Source organism: Chamaea fasciata, unplaced genomic scaffold (assembly GCF_029207755.1).
Source record: "Chamaea fasciata isolate MVZ Bird 193981 ecotype frontalis unplaced genomic scaffold, bChaFas1.0.hap1 SCAF_14, whole genome shotgun sequence".
NCBI lineage: Eukaryota > Metazoa > Chordata > Aves > Passeriformes > Sylviidae > Chamaea > Chamaea fasciata.
In genome coordinates, this window is record NW_027094099.1 from 12,186,380 (window position 1) to 12,200,703 (window position 14,324).

The following is a 14,324-nucleotide window of genomic DNA, read 5'->3' on the forward strand; positions in this document are numbered from 1 at the left end:
GCTAACTCGAGCTCTCTCTGAAACATATAAATTAGTGTTTGGCTGAGAATTCCACTGTAAGTTGCAGAATACGACAACTTGCAGGATACAGAACTGTAAGGCAAGATGAAGCATCCCCAGCCCCTTTGCCTTTAAAATGCCATGGAAGCACAGAGGCTCCCGGCAGAACACCTTATCTGCTCTGGAAAGCTGTGACTCTTCATCCTTTCCTTATGAAGACCCAGGGGATTGCTTACTTAGCATACACCAGAGGCAATGGATAGGGTGAGCAGCCACTGCAGCCAGAAACCCTCAGTACCGAGCACGGGCAATTCCCCTCCACATGCAGAGACTTTGGAGCCGAATTGTGCTGAATAGAGAACCCTCCAGCTGAGCGAGCCATGTGTGCCCGGGAGGAGCAGCCACTCTCGCTCCGCTGAAAAGCAATGCAGTAAGTGCTGGGATATTGCAGCAGGCACCGCTTCCCCGGGGCTGATCAGCAGCTGAAGCCTTTGCAGCTTCTGCTGGGAGAGACACAACCTCCAGCCCGGGAGCAGTGTCAGGGCTGCATGATTTTTGTTGTTGTTTCTAAAGGAAGTGAGGGGATTTGCGGTGACAGGGACTGTATGGTTTGCTTTGTGTGGCTGTGTGGGTGTTGCAGGGGAGTGCTTGCTGTGTGTCCTGCGCTGAACTAGGGCTGCTCGCTTTGGGGAGGATTTCTGTGGTCATCTTTTCAGTGTTTGAACAGAGCTGGTGCTTAATAACTTCATGTCAGCAGGCATTTGCGTTCTCCTTAATCATGCAGCGTGTTTCCTCTGCTTGGGTGCAAACTATTTTCTGTACTAGTACTGTGTACTCTGATGCTGGATTTACTGGGGCTGTGCCTTTGGGTGATGAACTGTAGATTGAAACTATGTGAATGAGTGCCCTGATGGTGGATAATACTTTTATTTCACTTCAGCAGATGTGGCTAATTTGTAGTTTGTGGTAAATTCTTCACTCTGGTCTGGAATTGCAGATGCTTTTTTGGTAGATAAATGTTTGTAAGCAGTACTTTAACACAGCATAGCTGTGGCTTTCTTCAGATTCTGATGTCCTGTTTCTGTACCCTGCAGTAGCAGCTTTCTCTTTGCACTGAGTAGGAAAGGGAAAGCATGAGTTAAAGTTTGCTTTATATGAAGAGGGTTTTTTACATGTTTGAAAGTGTTTGCAAAAGTAGCATTTGGGCAGTAATTGCAGGCCTTTGGAAAGATCTGTGCAGCATTTAAAGCAAATTTAACCATACAGTTTTTGTTACTTAGAAACTAATATCAAGCTTCATTCCTCTGGTTTCTTGGTTCAGCTTCTCCCGTGACTTATGAGCTCTGGCTTTAGGATAACTGCCTGCCTTCAGCCTCACTGCCATTTTGGGTTTCAGGCATGTTTAACTCTTTAAGGCAATGTTTGTGAAAATTTTTTTAAGAGAGCAGTACGAGCAACTGCCAAAAGTTAGGGATTCTGGTTTTGCTGCTCAGTCAAATGTCAATAATAAATAGCGATTGGTCTCTTGTAAAGGAGCACTAATGAAACCATTCTTTGGTTTTCCCACTCTATATTTGTTTATAAGTTAGGGTTTATTTAGTTCTTGTAAAATATTCACATAATGAAGAATTAGTTTTAAGCAAAATTTCTAGTGTCACTAATTTGAAGGGATAATTCTCAAAAATTAGGCAAATAAAGTTCAGCTTCTCCAAAAGAGTTTTTGCAGAGATGCTGCTGAAGATGTGTGTAATGTTTAGTCCCAGGCACAGCTGATGAGACCAAAAAATAACTTGAAAGTTATGGCACCATTTCACTCCCGTGCAACATGCATGTCTTGGGAGTTTTCTCCTTAAGATTAATGCTCAGGTGCTGAAAAGAGATATTTCCTCTGGCACTGCAGTCAAGAGAATTTCCTCCTTTTCATCTAAGAGAAGCCTTGTGACATATGGTGCTATTGAGTTGCAATTGCAAAGATAATGCAAGACTAATAAGTGATAATTATTCTTCATTAGCTGTACAACTTTGGAGATGGAAAAATCTACAAGGAGGGTGGATCACATCTGAATCTGATCTGCTCCCCTCATCCATTTCTCTCCCATTCTTACTTCTCCCCTTCTCTTTATGCACCTTTGATAGGTGCTATAGTTGCTCTCATTTAAGGACCTGAACCAAAGATCAGTGCAATTTTTGCAGTCACAGCTTCCGTATCCATGTGTGCCTCATCTGCCCCTGTTTTCTCCATCTGGATTTCCAGCAAAGCCAGTAGCAAACTTGGAAGATAGCAGAATTTATTATAAGATATCTCTGACTGAGCATTATAAAGCTAGTGTTGGTACATCTATCATGAGGAAAGAGCAGGGATTTTACCTGTAACTAAAACGTGCTCAGAACACTCAGTTTTGATCACATTATCATCGAATATTTTCAGATAAACTAACTCCGGTAATTTAACAGGCTACTGTTTTCAAATTATTTCCTCTGAGGTACAAAACAGGGGAGGGAAATAAATGCAAAGAAAGAGTTGGATGGTGGAAAGTCACTGGATCCATAATGAGAATCAGAAGACAAAAAGAAAGATTATGTCTGGTTTTATGCTTTCATGCAATTCTGAGTCTTTAATCAAAATGTGTTTCCTGAACTGGAACTTCAGAATTATTTGCCAAATATTATTGTTCGTGTCAAATTTAAAATGGAGAACATTAGGTATAAAATCTAATTTCTCAGTCTAGAATAAGCATATTAGTAAACAAATGTTTTCACCTCATCTTGTCTGTAAGTAATCCTGGCAGGAGCCTTGCCTCAGAAGTCAAGTTCACTTTATTGCATTGCAACCTGAGAGAGAAACATGCAAAGGGAAGTTTACTAATTTTGTCCTACATTGCCAGTAATGAGCTGCAAGTCAATTTAATTAATGAAGAGTAGCTGCTCAGCATTTGTAGTCACCTGAACTACTTCAATTTGCATCACTCTATTTCTACCAGTTTTTGACATCTAGAAGCACAAACAGCTTTCCCTTACAGTAAGAAATACGACTGTCATTTAAGTACCAGATGCAAAACTTCCAGTACAAAACTGGATAAAAGAATATACAGTGGATGGATAAACATGCTGCATAATTTCAAAGCCCAGTGAAAGTGTGTGTCATTGTTGCACCAGGAACCAATGGCGCAGCTGATGTCGCATTAAAAGACACGATATTCAGCACGTTCTCAGAGAGATAAGTTTAGCTGTGTTTGTACAAGAGCAGGGAATTTCTGTACCATGTTGTGTAGAACTGTCATGTTTATAAAGAAATACATCTTGCAGCTAGTGACATCCAAAGTGTGCCACATACATAGTCAATACTTTCTTTCTGACTGCAAAAGAAAGGACATTTTCTTCCTTTCTTGTTTTTCAAGGGTAGACTTTCTGATGGCATCAACTACTTAGATATGCTGCATAGTAATTGTTTTATTCATATGTATGAAAGAAAATCTCTCAGAATCTTCATCATACTTATCTGCTGTGAACATCAGGATTCAATTTAATTGGGATTTTCAGATATATGCTTAGACAGTCCATTTTCAACAACAAGATGAATATGTTATTATTTTCTACTATCACTTCTTTCCAAGGGCAATTACTTAATACTCTGTAATAGCTACAATTCAGGATACTTCATTTGCCACAGTGACTCTCCTCACTTTGCACACCCACACAAACCCCAGAACCTACTGTGAGTGAAGCAGCAGTGCAGTAGCATTCAAGGAGGATTAAAGGACTAAGATTGAGTAGTTCCTAAAGCCTGCAGCCTGAGCTGTCGTTTAAAACAAGAGCAAAAATGATGTACCTGCCTTTCCCAAGTGCTCTTCAAATGGTTTAGATATGCACACAAAACCCATGCAGAATTGGAAAGATCACACTCCACGTTTGGCAAAGTATCTCCAAAGTGCACCTGGTAAGGCAGGGCGACCTTCAGAAGGTGCAGAAGAACTGGTCCACGATTCCCTCACCTTCTGCATCTATTCCTTAAAGCTTTAGCCAAGAATTCTGGCATCTGGCTTTTTAGAGGATAATTCAAGACACTGAACTTTAAAAAGAAGGCTGTGGAAGTCTGTGTTCTAGCAAACTTAGTCATGAGCAGCAAACTGCAAATCAGTATCTGTTTTTCACTGAAACATCTGGAAGAAACTCCAAATGCCATGTGCTCAGTTCTGAATCCTCATGAGTTCATGGAACCTTTAATGATCTTTTCTTTCCTTTTGGACACAAACACAAAGGAAACAGCGTGTGAACTACACAAGGGTTTGCCTGAATGATGGCTGCAGAGACACACACCTCAGCATTATTTTAGCATTTGAGTTTCAAATCTATTTCATCCATCCCTGGGGAGTCTAATCCTCTGAGGGACTAAGCCTCTGGGGATCCTATCCATGGATATTTAGAACTCGTAGTAGTGAGCCAGAGATTCCTAGGCAGGAAGAACATTGAATCCCCCAGTGTCAGTCAGGACATTGTTCAGAGGGAAAGATGAGGAAATGAGACAGAAGGTTGCTGAAAACACAGATGCTCACATTTCTTCTGCTAGAAACAGGGAATGATTTATTTCTTTTTATCATAAATCACAGGTCTTCCTTCAGGGATTTGCTTCAGACTTTCAATCAGCACTGATGGCTGTAAAGAATCACATGCCCAAGCAAATCTAAACTACCTGGTAGAAAAGCCGTCCATTTCTCTCCCTGCCTGATCTGATTGATTTCATGATTACTGGAGAATTTGCTGTTTCACATATTTAGTTTGTCTTATAAACCAGTCCAAGGCAGCTGATGTCACCCATGCAATTTTGTTTTCATATTCAAATTCAAGCTCCCACTCCCTCTGTCTGCCTTACCAATATATCTATGACTTCTTACCAAATAACCATATCACACCATATGTTACAGCATTGTTTTGGATTTTCACAGTTTAGTTTAGAATTCAGTCCTCAGTCTGACAGTCATTCAGCTGGGAGGAGATCAGTTACAGAATCACAGAGTGGTTTGGGTTGGAAGGGGCCATAAAGCTCATCTCAGTCCAACACTCTGCCATGGGCAAGGAATCTTCCACTAGACCAGGACGCTGAGAGCTCCATCCAATCTCTCCTTGAACAATTCCAGGGAAGTGATTTTTAAAAAGCCTGGTGAGAGCCATGAAGCAAAAATCACATCAGTGATTCTGAAAAATAGTGGGAATGAAAAGAAGAAGAAACCTCAGCTCTTGACACAGAGGGAGCCAGTTTTTGTCAGTAAGATCTTGTCAAGAACTTGTCTCCCATTCTTAGAAGCATAAATAATGATAATTCATAATTACTCAAAGTCAAAAAACTCAAAATAACCAAACCAAAAAGACTGAACTCTGAAAAATAAACATTACATTCATTTTGTCTTCCATTTAAGGTATTCTTAAGGATTTATGCTTCAAAGCTTTCATCTTCAAGCACACAGAGCATTTTAGAATAAAGAATTTTATATCTTTGCAGAGTAACCTCAGCAGAGCTTCAAAAGCATCACTGCATATGAAAATCTCACAAGGCTAAAATTTAGATAATCTCTATATTGAGAATCACAGCTTTACAAAACATTCCTTGCTTCTGTTTTGTTTTAGTTTTTTTACAACATTACATGACCAGCTTTGTGTCTTAGAGCCAGCAGAAATTTCCCAGGAAGAAAAATGAAGATATTTTCTACCATCTGCATCAGCAAACCACCAGAAAATTATGTTTTCTGGATTATATTCTGCCTCTGAGTTCACAGTATCATCACTGCACTTTTGCAAGTTGCAAGCAAAAGGCAGTCAGAAAGGAAATACCCAAGTAAAGCTGATCCAATTCTTGTTCAGCTACAAAAGTCTTCAGAAATATCTCTCCTTACTCTCTTTTCATGTGCTATGTTTGGTCAGCACACTGAAGATGACTTGCACTATATTCTCTCCCATTCAGACTCTGTCACACCATTACAGCACTGACAGTTCTCATCTCCGTGTTCACTCTGGGTATTTTCTGGAAAGAAGCAGATTCTCCTGTTTGGAAACACCTGCTTTCACTTCCTATCATTTTCCTTCTGCCACATGTTAGTAATGAGCTCTTTTAAGAATTGCCTGGAGAGTGGGAACAGGTTGGTAATAGCAAGTTAAAAAAAAAAAACAAACAACAAAACAAAACACCCTAAACAAACTCAGAATTGCATCTGTGAAGGAGTTTTTCCCCAGCTGCCTTCTGCTTTGGGTCTTGATCCCATAGCCATGGAGGGCAATGAGGAGACTCCCACTGACTGCATCAGAACCTAAAAGACTTCAGAGGAAGGTATATTGGGAGTATTTTTAGTGGTATTTATGATGCAGAAGAAAAACGCAGGAGCTCCTGACTTTGCAAACCCTGACCATGGTGAGCAGCAACCCCCAGCTCCCCTCAGGGCCTTTATTTGCCCAAAATCCCACATACATTAAACATTCATAGCTGGGCTGTTCTAGACAATGAAGTTTGGTGACATCCTCCTGTTTTCTAATACTTCCTTGATTTAAATTAAGTGCAGAGCAAAGGAAATGATAATTTAGAAGAGGAATGAAAGCATAATACAGGCACAAATAAAATTTGGTTACAGATAGAATTAAAGTAGATGGAGTAACTTTTCTTATGAAGGAATACTGCACCTAGGGAGGGTGTTTTGTATAATACTCCATAGCTTGGGATTTGATTTTAAAAGCCTTTTGGACATCCTTAGATCTCAAAATGTAGAGAAAACCAGCAAGGGAATGTGTCTCTTTTTTTATATATATTTGAAGCATTTCCTTCATATAATCCTTGTAAAACCGAGATTTTGGTGAGGAATAATAAGCACATGCAAATGAAGCAGATTCTCTGAAAGAAGCAAAACCCCAAAAAACCCAAATAAATCAAGATCTGGAAAGAAAATGCGAGCAGCATATATTCCACAGTAGGTTTCCTTAAGCAATATTTAGTGCTAAGGCATTTTCTGCCCCTGATGTAAAAGCAGTGGGCCCCAGCTGGATACCCCTGTGTCTCTTGAGGAAGCAGCAGCCAAGGAAGAGCTGCCCTCATGTGCTGCCTCATTTCGAGCTCACTGGACAGACTTGTGCAGCAACCTGTCAGGAAGTGGCTGACATCAGTACTTGTCTCCAAAACTACCCTGTGACACTGGGATTGACTTAAAAGGACACTATTGAGTTGTTAGGAAGCACAATCTGCACAGAAACCATCACTGTCTGTGAGAGGAGGAAGTTGAGTAGTAGTAAAATACAGAGATTTATAGTTGTCTGCAAATACACACACAGACAGATGCAAACCTTGGGGTTCATCTTTGGGGTTTCCACCAGCTGCTCACTGAAAAGGGCTGCTAAGAAGGGCCTGGGAGCCACTGGAGCCCACAGAAAACACAAGGTTTTTGTGGCATTTGTCTAAGTTATGAAGACAATATACTAAGTTTCTCATGAAACGCAAGAAGCTCAGAGCTCTTCTATTTGTCTTTTTTGTTTTTAACACTCTGTTTCCTTCCCTGTGCTTGTAGACCTGAAGGAAAAGCACCTTACAAGCACTGCACCCTACCCTTGCCCATGGGCAAGGGAGACACAGATTAAATACAGCCGAGAATGAGCTAAATGTGCTGTCTGACTCAACAGAACAGCTTCCTGCTTCCCCTGCGCCTGGGATCTTGCTTTGAAAGTGATGTTATGCTTTCAGGTGATATTTAATCAGTCACCATCCATAAGAAAACACCTCAGCTGACTCCTAGGCTTTTTTTTTCCTTTTGGTTAGCACTGAAGTGTCCTTCTACTGATGGTGGAACAAACTCTTCTGTGATGTTAGCCTGGGTTTCAAATGTCTGGACATACTGCCTGTGTGGTAGGTGAAACTTATCAGCCTACACATTGCAAATACAAGGGATCAGTCTCACCCTTTACCCTGCACTTACCATTGCTGTCATAGCAACTTGGCTCCACATATTCAAAGTTTAAGTGTGTATGTAAACCTGCTGCCCTCAAAACCATTTCTATGTGCTTCAGTGACTTCACTGGGCAGTTTGGCAGCAGAGGACCACATTGAATTCTTCTTAGTTAAAATTCACAGGAGTTATAGTTTAACACTGAAAGGGACAGACTGGCTGTGTAAGGGAACCACAGGAGCAACCAACCTAGGCTGAGGTTTTTTTATGAACTCTGATTCAGTGATTTAAACTTATTTGCTTTTCTGAGATGGTCTAGAGCTCATAGGCAGTGTATTACTCTGTCTTGGTTGACAAAAGGTAACTTCTAAAGATGCATGACCTTGGTCTCTTGCTGTCTTGGAAACATTAATAATAACCCTACCACATTGGAAGTAATACTTTTTATTGAAGTTCCCTACCCCATCTGCAGTTATGGCCATGTTATGTGCTCTGCCACAGTAATAACAGAAACACATCAACATGAACCTTGCTGGAAATAGCTCTAGCACAGCTTTGAAAGCCATTTTCTCGGGTGAATGAAGTAAAGAGGAACTTTTCATCTCCAGGAACATATGAGCCTTTCTAGTGCACTTCGAAGCTTGGCCAGCTGGAAGCAGGAGCTGTAGCAAACTGCTGTGGAGCCTGTTTGGAAGCTGACTCCAGCACAGGAATTGAAATAAATGAATTTGGCATCTAAAAGGAGGTTTTGTGGAGTCAACGCTTTCTAAGCAGAGGACAGAGAGAGATTTGGCAAGGTTGGTGCATACATTATTGACATTTTAGTGTCACAGAGGGGTAATCCCAGGTCTAACTCTGAGCCTGCTGAACTTGTCGTGGTCTTGAAGCCCACCCTTCTCAGGTGTAGGGTTGAAGTGATGCTGAGGTGACAGCCTGTGTGGGCAGGGGAGTGTTAGACACTGTCAGGGAACACACACATGCAAGATGAACACCCTTCCCTTTCTGTACTGACCTGTGATTTTCTGCATTCCCCACTCCCCACCCACCAAAGACGAAGCTTTTATATGGATAGTTGTCAGAGAATGAGCATGGGAATGCTGAGAAAAGAAATCATTTATGCCTGCCTTTGGTTGTTCAAACCGAAACACTTTTTTAAAGGAGTCTTTCCGAAATGGAAATCAATGATGGTTGGCATCATTCTCAGAACATTGCCTTGGGACACTGAAGTGCACAAATGCTTTGCTGATATTTTGGACACAGTGCAGAAGAATTTTCCAAGTGATTTTCCATCTCCCAGGAAAAAAAAATATTGTATTTTCCTATTTGCATTTGGACAACTGTTTGTATCTTAAAGCAAGTATCTGCAAAACATTCATGCCTGCAGCATTTTTAAAATTAATAGCAGAGAAGGAAATAACACTGGCAGTCTAGCAGAACTTTTTCTGTTGGATTTGGTAAGAAAGGGATACTCTGTGTAAAGAAAGTCTTGTTTCCTTATTTGTGTAGGGATCAGAACCGTTGTCTTTAGCTTTCTTTTCTCCTGACAATTTGTTCTTGTAATCTCCTTAAGTTCTTACATCAAAACCTTCACCTAAATTGAGAGGTAGCTTAACAGACAATTTAAGCCACACATTAGTAAACATAACAGGAAGCAATGGAACAAGTCACCCCACAAAGAGAGAAAAACAGTGAAGCACAGGAATCTGTGCTGCCTTCCCTAGCTTTTATTCCTTCTTAAAAAAAAAAAAAAAAGTTTCCTGCAACAACATCTTTCTTCTTCCATCTGCAAGTTACATCTGCTCACACAAAGTTCATGATATGCAAAATAGTTTGCACCGTGGTAGGCCTGTTCTAGGAGATAAAAATGGATATTTATCAGTGGCAAGTGCAGGAAATGTGTGTCTGGAGGACACCGAGAGTCTGAGCACATCCAGGGGAGTAAAGTGGCAATTTGAGATGGGCCCAGTGACTTTGTCTGGGGGCACAGAGAGCTCCTCAAAACGGCTCAGCATCAGCTGAAAGCATCTTCTCCAAGTGCAAGGCGTGTGTTGTTAAAAACCCTAACTCAGAAATCACACAGCAGGTAATTCCAGGTCACCCTTCTCAGGAATGGGGGGAGAAGAGGAAGAGGAGCTCTGGGAACCTCTCAAAGAGCATTGCCATCACTGTTTCTCTGAGAAAAGATCATGGTCCCTAACCAACACAGCAGATACAGTACTTCAAATCTGTTTTCTGCAAGAAAACCAGGACTGCCTCACCCAGAGCTAGAGCAGCACCATCAAGGTGCTCAGTTCTTTGGGGAGGAAGGGGCTCATGGAAGGAATAACTCTAAAGCACCAAACTAGAGCTCCAGCTCCTTGGCTAGGACATTTTCCTTGTTTTTACCCCTCTTCCCCACACAATCCATCAAAGTGTCTCCCCCACTGACTGTCTGGGAAATGTGATAAGTTTGATCAGGAAAAGAAAAATTTCTCCCCCAGCTCTATTAAATTCTGTGGGTGTCCTGAGAGAAGATGATCTTTGGACAGCAGCAGAATATATGATTGCAAGCAGACAGTAATTTTATTACACAACTGCCCAATAGCACTTCTCTGAAATATTTTGAAGTTCTATGGCATAGAGAAAGTCAGCATTTTTAAAAGCAGTTTAAACCATAAAACAGAGAGGTAACCAGCAGGGGAAAATCAGAATAGCTGTTCCTTCAGAATTTTTGAGTGATTAGACTAATTTTCAGCCTTTCCTGTACGTGATCTATTATTTAATCTCCCACCTTACTTCATAGCAGCAAACAACAGTCTATTCTAAACCTCTGTTTTTCCTCCATTATTAAACCATTACTCTCTAAAAGAAAGGATTTTTGCAAAGTGCTACTGTAAGAGAGAGGAGAAAGCAGGAGCAGCTCCAAAAAGGTTCAGATGGCTGTGCCAGTCCTGCTTCTGTGCCATGTCACTGCTGCTGTCAAGAATATTCCTCACCTTGAAAGCCAAATCAAAGAGAATTTTAAAATAAGGAATAAAATTAGAAGATCAAACATGTAGAGGTGAGGCAAGTGAGTGAGTACTTACTATATTCTTTCCCATTTTTGTGTTATCATGAAATAGAAATCAGTAAATGCTCTACCTGCAATTTGTGTCAGAGTAAAAAGGAGAGGAACAACCAAATTTCTGTATTTTTTTTTTACTTTTATCACATAACATGAGCTAACTACTGCACTTCCCCTCCCCCCCCCCACTTGATGTCTTTGTAAGGTTATCTTAAAGAGTTTCCTCTTGTTTTATTTGAAGAACTGAAATACAAAGGATGAATTTATTTCTAAACAGATTTGCTCAGCAATTTTTTCTGATTTCTTACAGTTTCTTCGCATTGTATTAACACTTTCTTTTTTTTTTTTTTCCCACACAGCACTTGCTAATATAGTCTTTCATTAACAGGTTGCTTACTGGGCCCATAAACAAATTAACATGCAGGGTGTTAAATAACTACTAAATATCTCGTATAAATACATTTAGCAGGTGAGAATGTGTTTGAATGAATAATAATCACATCAAAGTAGCAAAGATGATTCTATGTACCTCTTTCTTTTAGATATATTTTTAGATCTCTGTAACTTTCTGAGAAGCTGTGCTTAAAACACTGGTGTGAGCACAGAGCAGAAAACATGAAGTCATTTACTTTCAATCCTTCTCAAAAGTACTCTGCATTTGCTTGTACAGCAGAATGATTCCAGGGACACTGAAAGGGTGCTGTGAAAATCACTGCTCCATAAAGTCCTTGCTGGCTACTGTTTAGAAAAAGAATTTGTGAAGGAATAAAAGCACTTTTTCACCAGGTTACAAAAAAGGAGAAGGAAGAAATAGTTTCCAGTTGCTGGAACTAAAAAAGGCGAGGAAGTGCAAGTGCATGAAAGAGGGAAAATCACAATTCTCCTTTGCAAAAAGGGAGGAATGATGTGTAAAAGGCATTGAAGAAAATACTTCTACCCTAGCCACAGGAAAGGTTTGTGTATAATCAACTTCTGTTTGCTGCAGAGCAGTTGCCGACGTATTTTCATGCAAGCTGATGTTGTTTTCCCTGCTTGAGTGGCATAGCAACAATAAATACATTTATTATTCATTAAATGCCTTCAAAATATTTTAATATGCCTCAGCATTTCCAAGGTGTTCAAATCACATCAGTAAAACACCCTGTTCACACAATTTGCTGCCTTAACAACTGGATATTACAGTTTGTAGTTTAAAGTTTCTGCATGCACATTTTCAGATAGGGTAGAGAATCACTTTAGGTATCTGGAGTCAAACACTTAAAAAATAAGCTTTTCTCTTAAAAATCACACCCCACCCACCCACCCCCCCTTAAAAAAAAAAAAAAAAGCTGACATTATACACAGCTCAGTTCTCCCATATTTAAAAAAAAGAATTCATACAATTCACCAAGTTCAGAGGTTGTCAAATGAGGAAAAGGATGATTTTAAGGTAAAGGCAGACAAATAGGTGCTGTAGTATGGGCATGCATTGTTTTGTGTGCTTTGGTTCGGTTGTTTCTTTTCTGCACCCAAAACCAAAAAAACTAACTAAGTCCCCTCACCACCCCCCCCAAAAAAAAAGAAAACAAACCAACAAACAAAACAAAACAAAACAACCCACCAAACAAATAACCAAAACAGGAAAGAAACAAGGAATCAAGATTTAGTCTTATGCTTTTCTTTGCTTGCTGTTTGGAAATAAGTCTTCACGTTGCTGACTTCACTGGCCACAGGGTCCCAGCCTAGATTTGCATGATGGAGAGCTCTGCATAGCATTTCCTGAGTGCCACTGCATGCCAAAGCAGAGGGAAGGTGATTTATGGTCTTCCTTGTTTATGGGGATAAAGGAGGAGAGAATTATGCCTAGATCACTGTGTCCCAAATAATTCCTTAAGGTTATCAAGTTTGCACAGCTCTGTCTTATGTTAAGTTTATGCCAGGAAAAAAAAAATTAAATCAAAATAAGAGGAAGTAAACCACTGAAGCAGAATGCACAGGGAATGTACCAAAGCACACAGTGCTTATTTATCTACAGCTGAACCACATTAGCCAGGGAAAAGTTTTATTCCCAGTCACTGCTCAGATCATCTTCCAGTGAAACACTCCCAGATTATATTATTGTCACCAAGTCCAGCATCTGGTGAACTTTATCTACAATTACAGTCTGGCAACATGTAGGCCATAAGTGAATAAATCTGAAAGCTAAATAGTTTTTATTCTTAGAAGATTAGCACTTGAAACACCTAACGGCAGTTACCACTGTTGTGTTCTGTGGAATACAAAGAGAGAAACCATTCAGAGATCTGAGGGCAGCCTGTGATACAATAAGCAATAACATGAGATATTCAGCCCTTTCAGCAGCCTGGAGATGACTGCTGCCACTCTTGGAAAGGGTTCAGAGGCACTGGAGACGTGATCCTAACATGATTGGAACTGGCAGAAACCTTTCACCAAGATCCAAAATAAGGCTAAAAATGAATATGCGTTGGTGTTATTTACTGCATGTCTCCCAAATAAGAATATGGAACTCCAGGTATCCAGAGGATGTTTCCCAGAGGTCTGGCCTGTGCTGTCTCCTGAGTTCTGACAGTGACAGAACTGCCATTCATGCACTTCAGCACACCCCAGGAGCCAAGGCTGGTTTTGTCATTTGCTGATATCACTGCAGTTTGAAACTTAAAATGGAGCTTGTTACAACCCTGGCCAAAGACTTATCACAGGGAGTTCTCTTTTTGCTACAAGAACTCTTGCTTTCATATTAATAAAGTCAGGCATTGACAAATTTGCTGTTGTTTAAGGCAAATGTTGCTGTAGGGGTTATGTGAGGCTGTGGTCTCAGTCAATGTGGTATAGGATTTTACCATTCAGTTCCAAAATGAAAAAGTGCAATTAAATGCTCTTGAAAATGCCCTGTGCTAGGAAGAAAAGCCTTCCAAAATAGATTTCTTGGTCCAAGTCCATGATTCTTTACTGTTTCTGTAAGCAGTAATGGTTTTGTCCTGCAAGACAAATACCCATTGATTGGATTTCCTAATGACTGCTAGGTCAGGTTTCCTATGTATTTATTTAATTAATTTCTCTGACCTTCCTTCCATTTAATACTTGGGATGACAAATTTCCATTTCAGCAGCTGTGTGGATGTGAGTCTGAAGCACCCATGATGTCAAAGGCTTTGTATTCATTTACTAACCAAGTTATTTTGGGCCTTTTTTTAAATAATATGCACATTCAGCACAGATTTATGATTTTTTTTTTCAGCTCAATCTCATATCACTTATCACATGGATTGGAATTAATTCATACACATTAACCTACAGGAAAGAGATAGTTACTGTTTCTTGAGATAGGAGGAAGCCCTCTGAATTCCAGGGAGGATTCCAGATAAA

General features: G+C 40.2%; 1 protein-coding gene across 1 annotated transcript in view; it reads left to right on the forward strand.

The window, feature by feature from the left end:
* Positions 1 to 202: 202 nt before the first annotated feature.
* CTXND1 (cortexin domain containing 1) overlaps positions 203 to 14,324 on the forward strand; it is a 33,821-nt gene continuing 19,699 nt past the window's right edge. Inside the window, exon 1 of the mRNA XM_066196270.1 lies at positions 203 to 430. The gene's annotated coding sequence lies outside the window, so the exon portion shown is untranslated. The remainder of the gene's footprint in view (positions 431 to 14,324) is intronic.